Raw genomic sequence first — 18,782 nt, 5'->3', positions numbered from 1 at the left:
CGTGTGAAATTCGCGATAAGGGTGATTACTATAAAAACGTGTAATATTTTGATTTACACCCGAATAGTACTTAGTTTAACGCAAGAAGTGTGCAAAAATACACATGCTTTGTAATTTCACACAACAATGTGTAAATTTCGGTCAATTATTATCGTATCTTGCTTCAGGTAACTGTAAATTTTCATTTTCTGTGAAATCGTCGCGTGGTGGAAATAAGTGTATAAGCTTTAAAATATAATTATAAATAGGTAAATAAGCTATAAAGTATAATAAGCTTTACAAATATATTGGAAATGTTTGCGTGTAAGGTGTGCAAAGCAGTTCTGCAAAATAAGGAGTTATAATTTGCATTTATATGCGCACAGAGTTCCAATTTGTTTGATTGTTTGTTTCCTAAATGCAATAAAAAGTTTTCAAGCTACAATGTCTATGAAAAAAACCTTAAAAATCAAAGTTAGCGGACATTTTTGGGTCGGAGAGGGTATACATGAAAATTTTACAATCAAATGAAAATTTTTTAGTAGATCATGAAAAAAACCTTAAAAATCAAAGCCCAAAAAAGTCAAAAAAATTAAATTTCGCAGGCTCGAAAGTTATTTTTTTGGGTATGCGTAGTGGAACTTTTTTTCCTGAGCCCAAATCCTATCGAAAAATCGATGGCGCGATATCGGTTAACTTTCGTCCATACAAATCGACCCACCCTACTATGTAGTCCATTCTTAAAAAAATGCATTCTGATAAAGACGCCGTAGTTGAAGGTGTCACCACTGTGTTACCACAAATTCAATTGTTCGATGGCTTCTTGTGACTTTTTCGCTACAAGCATACATGAAGTATATTCAGATAGTTTAACTAAAATGGCGTTTTCTTTCCTGTTTTTTTTTTTTTTTTGTAAGGGTGCCTTTGATGGGGGTGTTGCGCCTTGCACTCACCGACGTCACCCCAAATCGTCGATTCGTAGGTGTTTTTGCACCCTCCCTCCCTCATAGAGGAGCGGAGCCTCCTCGTTGTGGCACCTGGTAACGCTTCGGCGGCGAATTCGAGCGGCGACCTGGAGGGTCGATTGTTGGGGGTCATAGTGAAGTGGGTGGGGTGGGCTCGCCCTCCACGCTATTACTTTTGGACATAGATTTGACTTCCAAGGAACTAAAGTATTGGCTAGAGAGAAAAGTTGGGGAAAATAATCCTATTAGAAGAAATATTTATTAAAGCTGATAAAAACTGCGTGAATAAAAGAAGCGTAGAAGCTAAAAACATCAGCGACATCTACACGTGTATTTTCTAACGATGTCAGCAATCATCAGCTGCTCTACATAATCCATCAAGCACGAACCGGCTAACAAAATATCAACAAACGTCAAATACGTATATATATAGTTTGTTGTTTGAATTTACATTGTGTTAATTTTATTACATATTTCTTTTAAATTTTTTTCAAATTTATAAAATACTAATCCCAAAGCGCTATAATTAAAAATTTTATATATGACCATTTCTGCACAATGCAGAAAACAAAATATCTATACAAAACAACTGGACAAGGAAGAACGCAGTAATTTTGAGTAAAAATCTGTGATTTCAATAATTGTGTTATATATGTACTTTTGTGTGTATATGTAATTAATAATTATTAACTCTCTTTTACAATGCAAGGCCTTATATACTAATTTTTATATTTTTTGTCATTAGGCCCTGAAGAAGACCAAAATAAAAGGTCGAAACGTTGGCGAGAAAATAAAAAAGGCGTTTTTCTGATTTATTGGACTGTAGACCCGAAACCAAAAACCAAATTTACAATATACTAAGGGTAGGTCAACTGACACGACCTTGCACTCATTGGTATCCATTGCCGAAAGGTCACTTGACCTCATGGAATACACACTGGTGGCATTTCTAGATATAGTGGGTGCCTTCAACAGCGTTCTCCCTGGGGCCATCACCTCGGCGCTGACCGATCTGGGGGTTGACGCGTGCCTGGTGGAGTTTATATACAATCTGCTTACGCGTAGGCAGATTAAAACTGAGCTAGGTGGATGCGTGATCCGCAGACCGGTCAGCAGAGGTACTCCGCAGGGCGGCGTTCTCTCTCCGCTACTTTGGGTGGTTACCGTCAACCAACTACTACGCCTCATGGAGGCAGAAGGTCACCAAGTGATCGCGTATGCAGATGACATCTGCGTCACCATGCGGGAGAAATTTCCGCAAACTCTTTGCAACCTAATGGAAGGGGCACTATCCAAAATTTCGCACTGGGCCACAGGTTTGGAAGTCAACCCGGATAAAACCAAGCTTGTCCTCTTCACAAGGAGGTACAAAGTACCAAATCTTACACCGCCAAGAATTGGGGGTACGTTCTTAGCGTTTAGCGATCAAGTCAAGTATTTGGGAGTCATTCTGGATAGGAAGCTATAATGGAGTGACCATATTGGAGCGATCCAAGAAGGCAGCCGCAGCGCTGTTCACCTGCAAGAGGGCAATTGGCACCTCCTGGGGATTCTCCCCTAAGGTGATCTACTGGATTTACACAGCCATTGTGCGCCCGATTCTTCTTTATGGTGCCTTGGTCTGGTGGCCTGCACTAGCTAAAAGTACCTATCTTAAAATGCTTCAAAAGGTGCAACGGAGTTCGGAGCTCTGCATTACCTGGGCTCTCGGCTCCACTCCGTCTGAAGCACTCAACACAATGCTATACATTCCACCTCTTGACCTGGTGGCGAAGGAAATAGCTGTCATCGCCGCTCTACGCATAAGGAAACAGGTCTCTGGTCAAATAGATCTAGTGGACAGGCCTCTTTTCGCCGGATCTGGGTCTATAGGTCTCTTTTTGCCTACCAGATCACTGTAGTGTTTACCAGGCCAGGCCGCATTAAAGGCCCTGGACTCATTCGTCGACAACGCAAAGTCGGTCACTGAATGCCGCAGATATCTTAACGAGATGGGTCACCACTTCAGTATCAGCCTTATATGGGTACCTGGGCACAGGGATATTGAAGGCAACTGCAGAGCAGACGAGCTGGCCAGAAGAGGCACCACCGACCATATCCTTCCAAGAAATGATTCGGTAGGTATACCCATGGCCACTTTCAGGCTTCGTGTGAACACAATCACTATAAGAATTGCAAATGGACTATGGTCAGCCATATCTCGTGTGAGACATCCAGGCTAACCTGGCCCTCATTGTCCAGGGCTTAGTAGGCGTAGGTTGGCCATCCCTGGTAAACCTTTTCTACATGACCTTGCTGAAGTCTCTAGCTATGAAGTCAAGGCTCTAGCAAAATATATAAATTCCGCGAAGTGGTTTGACCCGCTTTAGGCATGGTAGGGGTCCTCTTTGAACCGTATAGGGTATTACAATGGGCCCATTGGTGGCCTAAGTAGTGAGCTGGTACCATAGTGCCCAGCTCAGCCCTCGCAACCTAACCTAACCTAACCTTGTATACGTAAAGTGTACCTCTATGCAAAATTTCATCAAAATCTGAGGGGGTCGGGTTCAAAATGTGCCTTTCCTGCAAAAATCGTTGGATCATGTGGCACACGTGTGTCATACTGGAGTACTCCATGGATTACTCTGATTTAATGCTGAGCTGGAGTATATGGTACAGTCCTAGGACATCGCAATGTTAATTGTGTCATACTGGGTGCTCCATGGATTACTCTGATGTAATGCTGAGCTGGAGTATATGGTCCAGTCCTAGGACATCGCAATGTTAATTGGACCATATTTTTTGTATGAATTGTGGTTAATTTTGGAGCACTCGCTTGGTCCATAGAGAGTACTCCATACATGCATGCATGGAGCACTCGCGATTTTTGCAGGGTTTTTATAGGTTTTGATATGATATTCATCCTATGTAAAAATATATGGTATTTGTCTCCTTTGACTAACAGTTGCAAAAAAAAAATTTTTTAATCCAGAGACGCGTTTCGGTCCCAGGATCTCAAAAAGGAAACAAATACCAAAAATATCTTAATAACTTAATGAATAAATAAATGTGAATAAATAAATATTTAAGATATTAATGCATTAATAAATTAAGATTAGTTTTTAATTATAGTTTTCTTCTATGTAAAAACTATCTTAATAACTTAATGAATAAATTAATGTGAATAAATAAATAAAAATAAAACAAAAGCTAAAAATTAAATTAAAAAAGATCTGGCCTTTTATTTACAAAAAATTAGGCCCCAAGTGTTTAAAATCGCGCCCATAGGGTGTAAATATATGCATCTGGTGCGTATAATTTTACGCATATAGTGCCTAAAGTACTACACATTTTTTGCGTAAAATTCAACGAGAGATTTGTAAAAATAAGGATGTGTAATATTACACATTTATAGTGGTTAGAGTGTTCCCTACCATTTTGGTAGCAAAGTTACGATTTACGCTTTACATTGCATTTCCCTGTTTATCAGAGACAGAACTAGGCGGCACAGTCTTTTTCCCGTCCGTCCATGTATGGTTCTTACTTTTGTTGTACAAATCCGTCGCCTGGGTTAATAGGCTAGAACACTCAAGAAACTTTAAATAAAATCCTCTAACGGAGGTCCAAGGAATCGAGCAGCTTCAATATGGTTTTACCAAAAAGAAGTTGATATTACAAATTTTTGTTACACATTACAGACGAATAGATTATTTCTGTCAGTTGAGTGATATAAAATTATAAAATACATTTTAAGGAAAAGAACTTGTAAAATTATTTTTGACCCTTCACTATAATATTAAGAACGCACTACTGGAAAAGGCTGCAGGCCTGTCGAAACGGTGCACTCAGAACTGCCACCGGATGCCTCCATATGACCTCTGAACATCGCCTACATAGCGAGCCAAAGAGCAGTTTTTGGGTAATTGTCACAAACCAGGACACCCTAGCAAACAACTGCTTGATCTAGACCCGCGTCCAAGCGGGTTAAGGGAACAGCAATATGATGAGATCTGGCACCTGTCAACACAGCCGTTTGATCCCAACGAGCATGACCCTGCAAAAATCGTTGGATCATGTGGTCCACTTGTGTCATACTGGAGTGCATATCATTATGCTCCACTGTAATGCAGCAATGGACCAACTCATGTTTCTACACGAACATATTGTAAGCCGATCATTGCTCGTTTTTAACGATTGTAATCACTACACGATGTTTATTGGACTGTGGGTACTCCATGTATTACTCTGATGTAATGCGGAACTGGAGTATATGGTCCAGTCCTAGGACATCGCAATGTTAATTGGACCATATTTTTTGTATGAATTGTGGTTAATTTTGGAGCACTCGCTTGGTCCATAGCGAGTACTTCATACATGCATGCATAGAGTACTCGCGATTTTTGCAGGGAGAAGGCCCCAGGCCAAGTCCACACAGAATCGGTAAACGCGTTTACCAGGACGGTGAAGCCCGTTATCAAAAACAATATCCCACTCCTGCAGCATATTACTAAGGGAGACACGAGTCACCCTGGCCCAACATCGTTCTATATACTGTAACAGGTTAAACTCTTACTTGTCCAGAATCAACCCCGACACATGTAATGTATATTCTGCCACATGACACCAACCATCTTTTCAATTGTAATGTGGAACCTACGCCGCTAACACCAATCTCCCTACGGTCCGTCCCTGTTGAAACTACCAGTTTCCCGGACCTCCATTAGAGGACTTTGATATAAATTTGTGAGTGTCGTGGAATGGGGCGAAGAACTGTTGACACAACAACAACAACAGCAGCAAACACAAGGACAAAATCTCCATCGCCTTTGGTTCTCTGTCGGATGCGAAAAAATGCGCGAGCACTTTTTGCCGACAATATGTAATGCATTCTACGGTCGACAATGTCAGACGGCGGGCCAACAGACGCGCACACATGCATAAATACAGCGCGTCCCCAATTACCATCACCGCCAAAGAGGTTGAAGATGCCATCGTTCATGCTAAACCATCTAAAGCAGTAGGCCCAGACGGCACAGCCATATCGATGCTTAAAAAACTAGACAAAGAGGGATTTAATTATCTAGTGCATGTCTTCAACCTGTCCCTGTCCACCTTCTTCATCCCCGAAAAATGGAAAATGGCCAGGGTTCTTCTGCTATTAAAGCCTAGGAAACTAGCATAGGAGATTCTTATCGTCCGATATCTCTCCTATCGCCAGTAGCGAAGACACTTGAAGCCATTCTGCTTCCTTATTTCACTGCAAATTTTCGTCTTGCCAATCGTTAGCATGGCTTTCGAAAACTGCACAGCACTACCAACGAGCTAAACGCGTTTAAATCAAAACACCCACCGTTGGACAGTACTCGTTGCGCTAGACCCGTCAAAAGCTTTTTATATGGTCAACCACGGCACGCTACCTTAAGACCTGGATGGGTCACCACTGCCCCCAAGTTTCAAAAGGTGGACCGCAAATTATGTCTGGTCGGCAAGCATCGGTGCAATTCAGGAACATAACATCCAACCAAGAAGAATTAAGAAGGAGTACCACATGGTGGTGTCCTATCCCCACTTTTGTTTAATGTCTACATATCAAAGCTACCTTCGCCACCAGAAGGAGGAACTATCGTTTCCTACGCCGATGACTGCACAATAATGGTCACAGGCCCAGGCCCACACATCGATGAGCTTTGTAATAAAATAAACAGCTATCTCCCTGATCTCTCCAGTTCTTTCGCCTTGCGAAACCTGACATAGTCATCGAAAAAATCATCGGCGACCTTATTTACAAATGGTTTCGCCAAATTACGACCATGTTGAACATACATGACGATAGCATTATGCTACCGACTGTCTTACACCCAAAAATCTTGGGTGTGACATTTGATCAGTATCTACATTGTGGAGAGCATGCAACCGCAATTAACATATAACAAAATAACACTCATTACCACTTACACAGCAATTAGCTGGCCGATTGTATGCTACGCTTACCCGATATGGTCGCCAAGCCAAAAGGTTACTCACTGGAAAAAATACAGGCCTGCCAAAATACTGCCCTCAGAACCACTACGGGCCGTCTTCTGTTGAAACTGCAAGTTTACTCCGACTCCCGTTAGAGGATATTGATCACAAGTGATGACCGCTCGCGCCTATTGGATGGGGCGAAGCACTGCTAAAACAACCACATGCCATCGTTGATGCTAAACCATCTAAAGTAGTAGGGCCAGACGGCATCGCCATGCCGATGCTTAAAAAACTTGGCGAAGAGGGATTAAACTATCTAGCGCATGTCTTCAACGTGTCCTTGTCCACCTACATCATCCCCGGAAAAATGGAAAATTGCCAGGCAGGTACCGTTACTAAAACCTGGGAAAATAGCTAGCGTAGTATCTTATCATCCGATATCTCTCCTATCGCCAGTAGCCAAGACACTTGAAGCCATTCTGCTTCCCTATTTTACTGGAGACTTGCATCCCAGCGGGTTAGAGGGCTTAGAACATACCCGAGGCAGGTATGCCTGTCGTAAAAGGCGACTAAAATACCAAATTGATTCAAGGGTTGTGTAGCGCAACCCCTTCAAGGGGTTGCCAGCGCAATATATAGCTTCTCCAACCCAATTGTAAACCTCACCTACCCGTGGCGAACCATGTTTATTTAACAGCCGGGGCTGTGGCGACCACAAGTCCCTTATGATCTAGCGGGTGGGAGGATGGGATAGCCTAGAAGGTTTCATTTGGTCGTACCAAATCGTTCCCGAGATGGTCGGGCTGGTACCTTAATGGTTCTTGTTACAGGAACGGACCATCAGCATCGATAACACTCCCCAAGGCCTTCGGGGAGTATCCTTATCGCTATAACAACAGTAACAACAACTGTAAACTTGCGTCATCATCAGCATGGCTTTCGAAAACTATATAGTACTACCACCGCGCTAAACGCCACCAACACGCAGATAAATTGCAGATTGAATCAAAAACACCACCACAGAACAGTACCCGTAGCGCTAGTCTTATCAAAAGATTTTGACTGCAAGACTTGGAAGGTGGACCGCAAATTGTCTGTATGATCGGTAGGCATCGGTGTAATTCAGAAACGTAACATTTAAACCCAGAAGAATTAAACAAGGGGTGCCAAAGGGTTATATCCTATCCCCGCTTTTGTTTAACTTATACATATCGAAGCTCCCTTCGCCAAAATAAAGAGTCATCATTGTATGCTACGCAGATAACTGCACGATAATGGCTACAGGTTCTGGCCCACCCATCGATGAGGTACCCAAAAATACTGGGTGTGACGTTCGATTTGGCTAGAATGCATCCGCAACTGTGCCCAAATTCCAGAGCCGTAATAAAATCCTCAAATATCTTGTCGACAGCCCTTGGGGTGGAGACGCTTATTACCACAAAGCAATTGGCCGGTCGCTTGCATGCTACGTGTCCAGATACGGTCGCCAGGCCCAAAGGTTACGCATTGAAAGAATATACAAGCCGGCAGCCGTATGTAGAAGAAAAACGCAAACAGGTCCTCAGTGACATCCATATAGAGACGTCGGACCTCTAAGCCAGGAAACCCGTTTTAAATATTATATACTCTGTGTTGTAGCGTGAATCCTACTCCTCTAACAAAAAACCTCGATAGGGTCCACATCTGTTGAAACTGCTAGTTTCCCTTGACTTCCGTTAGATGACTTTGATGCCAATTTATTAGTTTCTAAAACAAGAAGAATTAAACAAGGGGTCCCATAGGGTGGTGTTCTATCCCCACTTTTGTTTAACTTCTACATATCAAAGCTACCTTCTCCACCAGAAGGAGTTACTATCGTTTCCTGCGCCGATGACTGCACAATAATGGCCACAGGCCCGGGCCCACAGATCGATGAGCTTCGTAACAAAATAAGCGGCTACCGCCCTGATTGTAGTTTACAATCTCAGTTGTAGTTTACAATTAAAATTCTTTTTTATAGAAACAGTTTTTTGCTTTTAGGTTTATTTAAAATCTTTTTGTTTATCAAAACTTCAAAGAATGAAAATTTGTGATGTTATGAAATTCAACATTGAAAAATAACATTTAGATACATATTGAAAATTATAAAAATTCAAAGTAATAAATTTACAAAGTTAAATTAAATTAATACAATTAATCTATTACTACTACAATACTCCTACAATACTACCCCTTCCAAAGATTTATTGTTAAATAAATTAAAAGTAACTCTCTTTTTTGTTTTTGTGTTATTGAAATGTGTAATATCAACCATAGCTAGTTTCAATCGATCAAATGGAAAACTCTTAATTTCATTATTTCTACTTTAAAATTTTTAACATTTTTTTCATTCATTTCTTGTAAGGAGCGTTTGTTTAAAACTCGAACAAAGACAAATTTACAATCTTTTAAATCTTTTGGACCAAAAATACCTGTAGAATTTTTTTGATGTTGTAGATTTGATTTAACATTGTTAAAATGTTCACGTAAACTATTTAAAACTTCTGATGAAGTGGTATTCTCAGAAGTTGAGACAACAAGTTCCCCAGGTGTTCTCAAATTTTGTCCAAAAACCATTTCTGCTGGAGTAGCCGAAATATCTTCTTTAAAAATTGATCGCAAATCTAAAAGTACTATCGGTAACTCTTCGTACCAATCTCTGATCCCATTCCTAGGCAATATTGAAGACTTAAGTTGCCTATGAAAATGTTCTACCATTCCATTAGCTTGAGGATGATAGGAAGACGTTGTTATTTGATGGCTTCCACGAAGTTTAGTTAATTCTGAAAATAAATTCGACGTAAATTGAGCACCTTTATCTGTAGTTATTTTCAATGGAACCCCGAAACGTGAAATGTATTCATTAAAAAATTTTCTGGCAATCGTTGCCGCAGAAATATCCCTTAACGCATATGCCTCTGGCCAACGTGTAAACCTATCAATTATATTAAAAATATAACGATATCCTCTTGAAACAGGAAGATCAATATCTAAATGAATGTGTTCGAATCTACTCTTAGGTATTGCAATTTTTGTAATTGGTAATTTTGTATGACGATAAATTTTTGACTTCTGACAACTTATGCACTCCTTAGACCACAAATTAATTTGTTTATTCATATTTGACCAAAAATATTTAACTATTAATCTACGCGTAGCTTTTGTACCAGGATGTGTCATTCCATGTAATGTATCAAAAATTGTTTTCCGCACATTTTTTGGTACAAATGGTATAGGGTTTTCTCCTGAAACTTCACACCATATGCTTAAACTTGACAAAGGAATTTCTATCAATTTAAGATTTCGGAAAGTTTGCCCAGATATTAATTCTTTAAGTTCGTTATCTTGCTGTTGCTCTTTTTGTAAAACTTAAAATTTTATGGATGGAAAAGATTTAAATAATTTTGTATATTTATTATCTACTGAAACAAATTTTGGAAGAGGAACATTACAAAAACAAGAAATGGTGTTAAATGAAAGGCTTGTTAACGGGTCACCTAAACGTTTGTTTCTTACATCGATTAGTAAACCATATTTAGACAAAAAAATCAGCTCCTATGATTGGTTTCGCGATGTCGGCTATCAGAACCATAAATGGAAATTCACGCCTTAACCCTAAGTTAATATTCAAAAGTTTTTTTACCGTATGTAGAAATAGTAGTACCATTACCCCGCTGTCAAAATAATATCGGGAGATTTCTTTTTACTTACAAATTTTGAAACTGGAAGTACCGAAATTTCTGCACCACTGTCAATTAGAAAATGTAATCTATTATCCCTGTCAAATATAAATAAGCGACGAGTTGAAACTTCCAAATTTCCGTTGTTCGTCGCTGCAACAACGGAAGAATTTAGTTTCTTGAATTATTAGTTTTTGAAAAGGCACATGGTTGTTCACATTTTCGAGCTTTGTTCCCGAATTTATAATGATACTTACAGAACCAATTAGGATTCTCACGAGATTTGGACCTGTATCTGGAAGGACTTCTAAAACAATTTCTATAATTCTAAAGACAATTTTTAAAAATTTTTACACATAAGATTAGTCGTTTGAACCAAATTAGATATTAATGTATTTTCGCTTTTTGGATTTTGAAAATTATCAACCTCCCATACATTATCAGCTAATTTCAATAATTCGTTTATATCACTAGAATTTGAACTAGCTAAAATTACATTCAAGTTCTTTGGCAGTTTTCTCATCCAAAGTTTCTTAAGAATTTCTTTGCTGAAGTTAGTACCAGAGAGTAATACTAAAGACCGATAATATTCAGATGGTTTACGATCTTCCATCTCAGAATCAGATAAAACTTTGTCAAATTTGGCATTCTCACTCAAAGAATGTCGTTCAATTAAAACTTTCTTTAATGCAGTGAATTTGTTATTTTCAGGAGGGTTCTGAATTAAATCTAAAATTGTCATAATGACATCCTGCGGAAGTGCAGTAATTACATACTCATATTTGGTTATTTCCTGACTAATATTGCATGCATTTCAGCCTGGATGAACCACGCTTCAGGACAATTTGTCCAAAACGGAGGCAACTTCTCTGAAGTGGCAAAAATTTCATTGATATTTTGATTCTCATAAGGATTTACAAGATCATTTTGAAGATTAGGATAGGCCAACAGCAAAAGTTGATCGATGCTATTCCACTTTATTAATTAAATAGAACACTATTCAAATAATCACTAACTTCAACCACAAGGACGAAATATTGATACTGCTGACAAATTCCAAGATAATAAACACCGACTTGAGGGCTTCCACAACAACAGTAGGAATGTAGTTTTCGGAGTTGTTGATAATATTGATTTATATTGTTATTGTAGGTGTTGTTAAAATTTGCTTTCTTAATGCTGCTTATATTTTGCACAAACTTTTCAATATTTGTGGTTTTTAAAACTGTTCTTTTGCCTGATTTTAGGCGTACTAATTAATTACATTGATTTGTTGTAGCACAATTTTAGGTGTATCTCTTGCTGGCAGTACTTGGGGAAAAGATAAAGAAACGCTCATTACCACTTACAAAGCAATTGGCCAGCCGATTGCATGATACGCGTCCCCGATATGGTCGCCAAGCCTAAAGACTACTCACTGGAAGAAGCTACAGGCCTGCCAAAATACTGCCCTCAGAACCGCCATGGGTTGTCTCTTGCCGGCAGCATTTGGGGTAAAAACAAAGCACTCATTACCATTTACAAAGCAATTGGCCGGCCGATTGCATGCTACGTTTACCCGGTATGGTCGCCAAGCCGAAAAGTTACTCACTGGAAAAAAATACAGGCCTGTCAAAATACTGCCCTCAGAACCACTACGGGCCGTCTTCTGTTGAAACTGCAAGTTTACTCCGACTCCCGTTAGAGGATATTGATCACAAGTGATGACCGCTCGCGCCTATTGGATGGGGCGAAGCACTGCTAAAACAACAACATGCCATAGTTGATGCTAAACCATCTAAAGTAGTAGGGCCAGACGGCATAGCCATGCCGATGCTTAAAAAACTTGGCGAAGAGGTTTGAAACTATCTAGCGCATGTCTTCAACGTGTCCTTGTCCACCTACATCATCCCCGGAAAAATGGAAAATGGCCAGGCTGGTACCGTTTCTAAAACCTGGGAAAATAGCTAGCATAGTATCTTATCATCCGATATCTCTCCTATTGTAGAAAGGTCCCTAACGCAATTAAAACAAAGAAGACTTCACTGCTTGCATTATGAATGTCGAATTGTCTTTATTCAAATAATTCAGCCTATTTATATTAGATTATTCTAAACATATTCTTACATATATATTTACATTTAAGCTTACATACTTACATACATAACTACCTTAAACATACATACTTACATACCTACATACTACTCGGCACAAAATATGTACCTACATATATGAGCTGCAAATTTATGGGAAATGCTAACCTTGCAAGTTGCAGGAATGCAAATTGCTGGGATTCAAATTCGTTTGGTTGTGTGTTGTACACGTCTGTGTCAGCATTAATTCTCAAATGCATTTTTATGTGTTGATGAACATTTAGACTATTTTTGTAGCAGGTTAGAATATTAGACTGGTTTAAATATTTTGGATTAAATTGAATTGTTGGCTGCTTACACTATATCTCTCTTTTTTTTAGAATGCTTATGCATTTGGGGAATGCATGAGTATTCTATTTTTGTAAATTAATTCTACTTTTGTATTTTAATGTTTGTAGGTTGAACATCTTCTTATTCTACTAATTTAAGTCTATTTTTGTGTATTTTTATTTACCTATTCTCTATGTTACTACAAAATTTTTGCTTATCCTCATTTCCTATTCTAGATGGGATTAAGGTGTCATAATTTTTATTATTAGTGTTTTCTTCTTCATCGATTTCTTCTACCTTATAGGGGATTAATGTAAAATTATTGTTTTCATCGATGTTTACTACTCTAAAGGGCCCTTTATATCTATTATCTAGCTTATGTCATGATTAATTTTTGCTAACACTACATCTCCTATTTTTATTTCCTTATAGTGAATATTCTTATCATAACTCATCTTTTGTTTTTATTTAGCCTATTTTACTAATTTAAAGGCTCTATCCTGTGCTATTTATAACCTATATTTAATTTCTTTATCGTAAGCCTCATAATTGTACAATGGGCTTACCGTATTTTCTTGTAGAAATTTGTAAGTCTGGGGTTTTTTGCCAAAGATCAATTCGAATGGACAATAATTATGGACTGTAGATGGGGTAGTATTGTAACAGTATGCAAAATATTTGAGATATTCATCCCAGTCATCTTTGTTAATGGATATGTATGAGCGCACATATTCATTGAAAGTTCTATGACTACGTTCAACCGTGCCTAAAGTTTGGTGGTGATACGGCGTAGATGTTTTGTGCTCAATATTGAGAAGTTTACATAGTTCTTCAAACAGGCTATTTTTATATTCAAATCCCATATCCGTTATTATCGTTTTCATACTTCCATAAATTAATATGAAATTCTCGAATATGGCTCTGGCTACTGTTTTTGCATGTTTGCTTTGTATAGGAATTGCTACTAAGTATTTAGTTAAATCACATATAAGAGTGACAGCGTATTCGTTTCCATTTAATGATCTTGGTAAAGGTCCAATTGTATCTATTTGTACTGTTTCGAGCGCCTTTGGTGGTGTTTCAGTTAAAATCATGGTTCTTTTAAATTTTTATAAATTTTATTTTTATTGCAATTAACGCATTTCTTTATGTATCTTCTGATATCATTTTTCATATTTTTCCAGTAGTATTTTTGTCTTATTTTATTAGTTGTACGATTGATTCCTGGGTGGCCACCATTAACAGGATCATCGTGATATTTTTGAAGAATCTTTTTAATTTTATCGTTTTCCGTCACATGCACAACCTCCGGAGTTAATGCAATAGATACATTTTTGAGAACTTTGGTACCTATTTCTTTAAATGTGTCTACCCGGGCATAATTATCTTTAAACAATTTGTCTCCTAAGGACAACTGTATTTTCGTAATTCCCAAATTGCCGGCTTTTTCCATAAGCCTGGTAAAGAATTGGCCTAAGTCAATCTTCGCCTCAACAATTTGATTTATTTCACTACAAATTTTCTTTCCTTTTTTGAAATATAATTTCGGAGGATCGAAAACGAGCTGGACTAGTCTTTTTACTTCACATTTATTAAGCGCTTCGTATATTATAGGGTTCTCTTTATGACTTTTCTTCTCTTAATTTTTATGACTGTTATTACTGGAATTCTTTTTAGTTTGCGATCTTGTCGTTACTTTTATTATTTTACATGCCTGTACTGACATTTCTTTCAACTCATTGATATCTATTCGTGACAGAGCGTCTGCCACGTAATTTTCTTTTCCTGCTATGTACTCCACCCCAAAGTCATACTCTTCCAAATCTAGCCTGATTCTAGTTAATTTAGATGAAGGGTTCTTCATTGAGAATAAATACGTTAAAGGTCGATGATCCGTTTTCACTGTGAATTTTCTGCCATAGACATATGGTCTGAAATATACAATTGCCCAATGTATGGCCGCTAATTCTTTTTCGATCGTGGCTTTGTTTATTTCGCCTTTTGTAAATGATCTTGAGGCATAGGCAATGGGCAATTGTTTTCCCTCATATTCTTGGCTTAGCACAGCACGCAAGCATAACCACTTGCGTCGGTTGTAATAAAGAACTCTTCATCAAAATTGGGGTATTGTAGGATATTTGGACTAACTAGTGCATTTTTTAGGTAATTAAAAGATTTCTCGCAGTCGTCTGTCCAATTGAAAATTACATTTTTCTTATTAAGTCTTGTTAGTATCCTGGCGTATTCCGCCAAATTTGGTATGAATCTTCTATAATAATTACAAAATGCGACAAATCTTTTTGCTTCATCTGCATTTTTGGGAGTTGGGTAGTTTTGAACAATTTTAACTTGCTTGGGTCTGGTAAAATTCCAGTACTTGTGCATTTATGTCCAAGATAAGTGACTTCTTGGCTGAAAAATAGGCATTTGTCCGGATGTAATTTTAAATTATATTTCCTACATGTGGAGAATACATCCCGTAAATTTTTAATCATATGTTTTTCAGAGCATCCCAACACCAATAAATCGTCCATGTACAAGAATGCTTGTGATGGTTTTAGACCTGCGAATGCCAATGTCATCATCCTCTGGAATGAGTTTGGCGCTACTTTGAGGCCATAAGGTAATCTCTTGAACCGATAAGTACCGTTGTCTGCTGTAAAGGATGTTATATCTCTTGATTCTGGGTTGAGTTCTATTTGGTGAAATCCTGACATTAAATCTAGGCATGAGAAATATTTTGCTCTTCCCCATTGATCCAGAATATCATCTATTCTAGGCAAAGGGAATTTATCAGCCGTTTATTTTTTATTTATTTGTCTGAAATCGACCACTAATCTCCACCTTTTTTCTTCTTTGCCCGGAAGAGATTTTTTAGGTACTAATAGAATGGGGCTGTTGTACTCTGAGGTTGATGGTTCAATAATATCATCTTGAATTAGTTTATTTACTTGTTTATTTATTTCATTCTTATGTGCTTGGGGTAGTCTATAATTTTTAATGTACACAGGAGTGTTATCCTTCAGATGCAACTTTTGTTTGTAGAAGTTGTTGGTCGTAATTGGTTCTGTTTCTAATGAGAATATATCAATGAATTCTGAGCATAATGTGTTGAGTGATTTACTAGCGAATGGTGGGAAATTTTTATTTAATCTTTCTAACTTTTCTTTACTATGATCTTTACATTGAGGTGTATTTTCAATTATTACATAATCCTCTAAACTTTCTGTTTTGATGTCGTAATCTTGAATGATTGCATGTTTATCTGTTGTATTTATGATTCTGATTAAAGCTTGATTTGAGTTTACTATAGTGTTGGCTACAAAAATGCCCTTAGCCAAGTCTTGATGAGGCACTAATAGTTCCTTATTGTGACTATTGATATGAACCTGTCTAACTACTTCAGCTCTAGCGGGTATTGTAGTGCTATTAATTGTTGGTTTATTTGTCATTTGTATAACTATATCTTCTGGGTAGTCATATGGTCTTAATATTAGGCTGTCCCCAATCTTATTATAATCTAATATGCAATTATATTTTTTAATGAAGTAGAGTCCCAAAATTCCATCACATGGGATTGGGAAATTGTCTTCTACTATGTTAAACTTATGTCGTATTAAAAGACTATCATCTGTTAGATCTGCTTTTACTGTTCCAAGTGTGCTTGTTATGCCTCGGCCTATACCTTTTAAATCTGTGATTTGTGAGTTATTTATTGTGACATTACTGTCAATTTGACCCTTCTTTATTATTGAGATATCCGCTCCTGTATCTATCAGGATCGTCGAAGTTGACTTATTTAGGGTAGTATTGGAAGATATGTAGCTGTTTAGATGCAAGTTTTATGTGCATACTTTATTACCGTTAGAATTTACTGTTGGGGTGGAGTTGGCTGGTTTTCCTGTTGGTTTATATTACGGAGGTTCCTTGTGTTACCCTGATTGGATGATCTTGACTGACCTCCAAAATTACGTCTTTGGATATTATAATTTTGTCTATTATTATTGTTGTTGCTATATCTGTTAGTGTTACCGTAATATCTTCGGTTTTGGTTACTTCTATAATTATTATTTTGGTAGCTTCTTCGGAAGTTACCTCGGTAATTACCTTGCGAGCGCGTCAAGCGTAACACTGTATTTGGGTTACCCGTGACTTCAGTACAGCTATTCGTGAATTTTGAAATAGCCTCGTTCATAGATGTGAACGTTCCTGCCTGCATTATAAGTTTTACTCTTTAGTTAGCCGAGTTTTTACACATTGCTTTTACAGCTGATTGTGTGGCATATTTGGTTGCCACATCAGGTGCAAGTCCGTCTGATATGTAAGCACCTTCTAACGATTTTGTTAATTTTTCATTTATCAAAACCTCTACAGATTCACCTTTAATTGCTGAACTCAACTTTTGCCTCATTTCTAGTATTGAGTTTTCGGTGCTCAAAAGGTTTCTAGCTGTTCCCTTGAGCTTTGTTTTTATCATGGAGACTGCTATGGTCTCGTGAGTATCCTTAATTTGTTCTAGGATATCCAGTGCATCTAAGAAGCTATGTAAGTTCTCATGTTTACCATCAAACTCAGGCAGGATTGACGAAGCCGTTTTTAAGAATTCTACTGTGGTTTGAGCCATTTTGTCTTTTCTTGTTTGGTAGTTTGGCGTCTCTGTTAAACTTTCTTTTTGTTCCTGTTTTTCTTCTTCTTTTTGTTCTACTTTTGATTCTTCTTCTAAATCAGATGCTGACTCCAGAAGGAATGTGTTATAGTCTATTTCTATTTCTTTCTTAAAACTCGTTGGTACTATGAAGTCAATATCATATCTTGCCAGTGAGGACACCAATTTGTCTCTAATGCTGGAAAAAATTGATATGCTTGGTCTTTTCGATTGCTGTCGAGTTTACCATTTAACTGTTGAATTATTTTTCCTATTTTGTAAAACGATTCAACTATTATTTTAAGATGCTTTACTACTGTTTCTGCCTTAATTTTTGTATTTTTATTAATACATTTGTAAGATTTTTCTCCTATCGTTTTTTCTTCTATGAGTAGTTTAACGATATCTTCCCATTTGCCCATTGGGGATGGCAGTTAAAATTTTGTTAAGCCTTATCTAAACCGTCTGCGCGGCTAGCATATCGCTTTTTTAGGAATTTATTATGGGTTGAGTAGAGTTTCAGAAACAAACTTATGCAACTGACTACGCAAATTATTAGAAGCATGATTTTGATAGTATCTAGTGCTTCAGTATGGTCTACTACTTGGACTGAGTTTACAACGTTTGCCGTTGGTTGTTCTATTTTCTATTCTTGGCCTCCCATCGTGAAAAAAATAATATGAAGACAAAAAAAAATTTTTTTTGTGGTTTTTTTTTCTTTTTTTTTTTTTAATTTTTCCAATATTTTAATCTGTTCTTCCCATAAATTTTACTTCCCATCTATATATCTCTTCAGCTGCTGTTGCGAGTGGGTTCCTAACATTCCATATTGTTGGTTCCCCAGGCATCTCAATAAGTTTCCAATGACTTTTCAACCAAATCAGAGTTTTTTCCTCATCTACAATTTTGATTTCATTTTTAAGGTCCTCAAGTGGGCCTTTTACATAAGTTTTAATCTTTCTTGGTCTTTCCATAATTTAAAATTAATAGTTTTACAAAATTATACTCTTTTTTTTTCAACACCCTAATATTTACATTGTTGGATTCGGTTTTTTATGTTTGTAACTATTGTTTCTTAATTCCTTAATTTCTTTTTTTAGTTGAATTTTCTCTGCCTGATTAGTGCTTAAGTTTATTTTTTCATAGATCT

At 37.5% G+C, this 18,782-nt stretch overlaps 1 protein-coding gene across 2 annotated transcripts in view; it reads right to left on the bottom strand.

The window, feature by feature from the left end:
* Kap-alpha1 (karyopherin alpha1) overlaps positions 1-18,782 on the bottom strand; it is a 414,014-nt gene that overhangs the window by 302,047 nt on the left and 93,185 nt on the right. The window lies entirely within an intron of this gene.

This window comes from Eurosta solidaginis, chromosome 5, assembly GCF_040869045.1.
Source record: "Eurosta solidaginis isolate ZX-2024a chromosome 5, ASM4086904v1, whole genome shotgun sequence".
Classification (NCBI taxonomy): Eukaryota; Metazoa; Arthropoda; class Insecta; order Diptera; family Tephritidae; genus Eurosta; species Eurosta solidaginis.
This window is presented reverse-complemented; position numbering and strand designations above follow the sequence as displayed.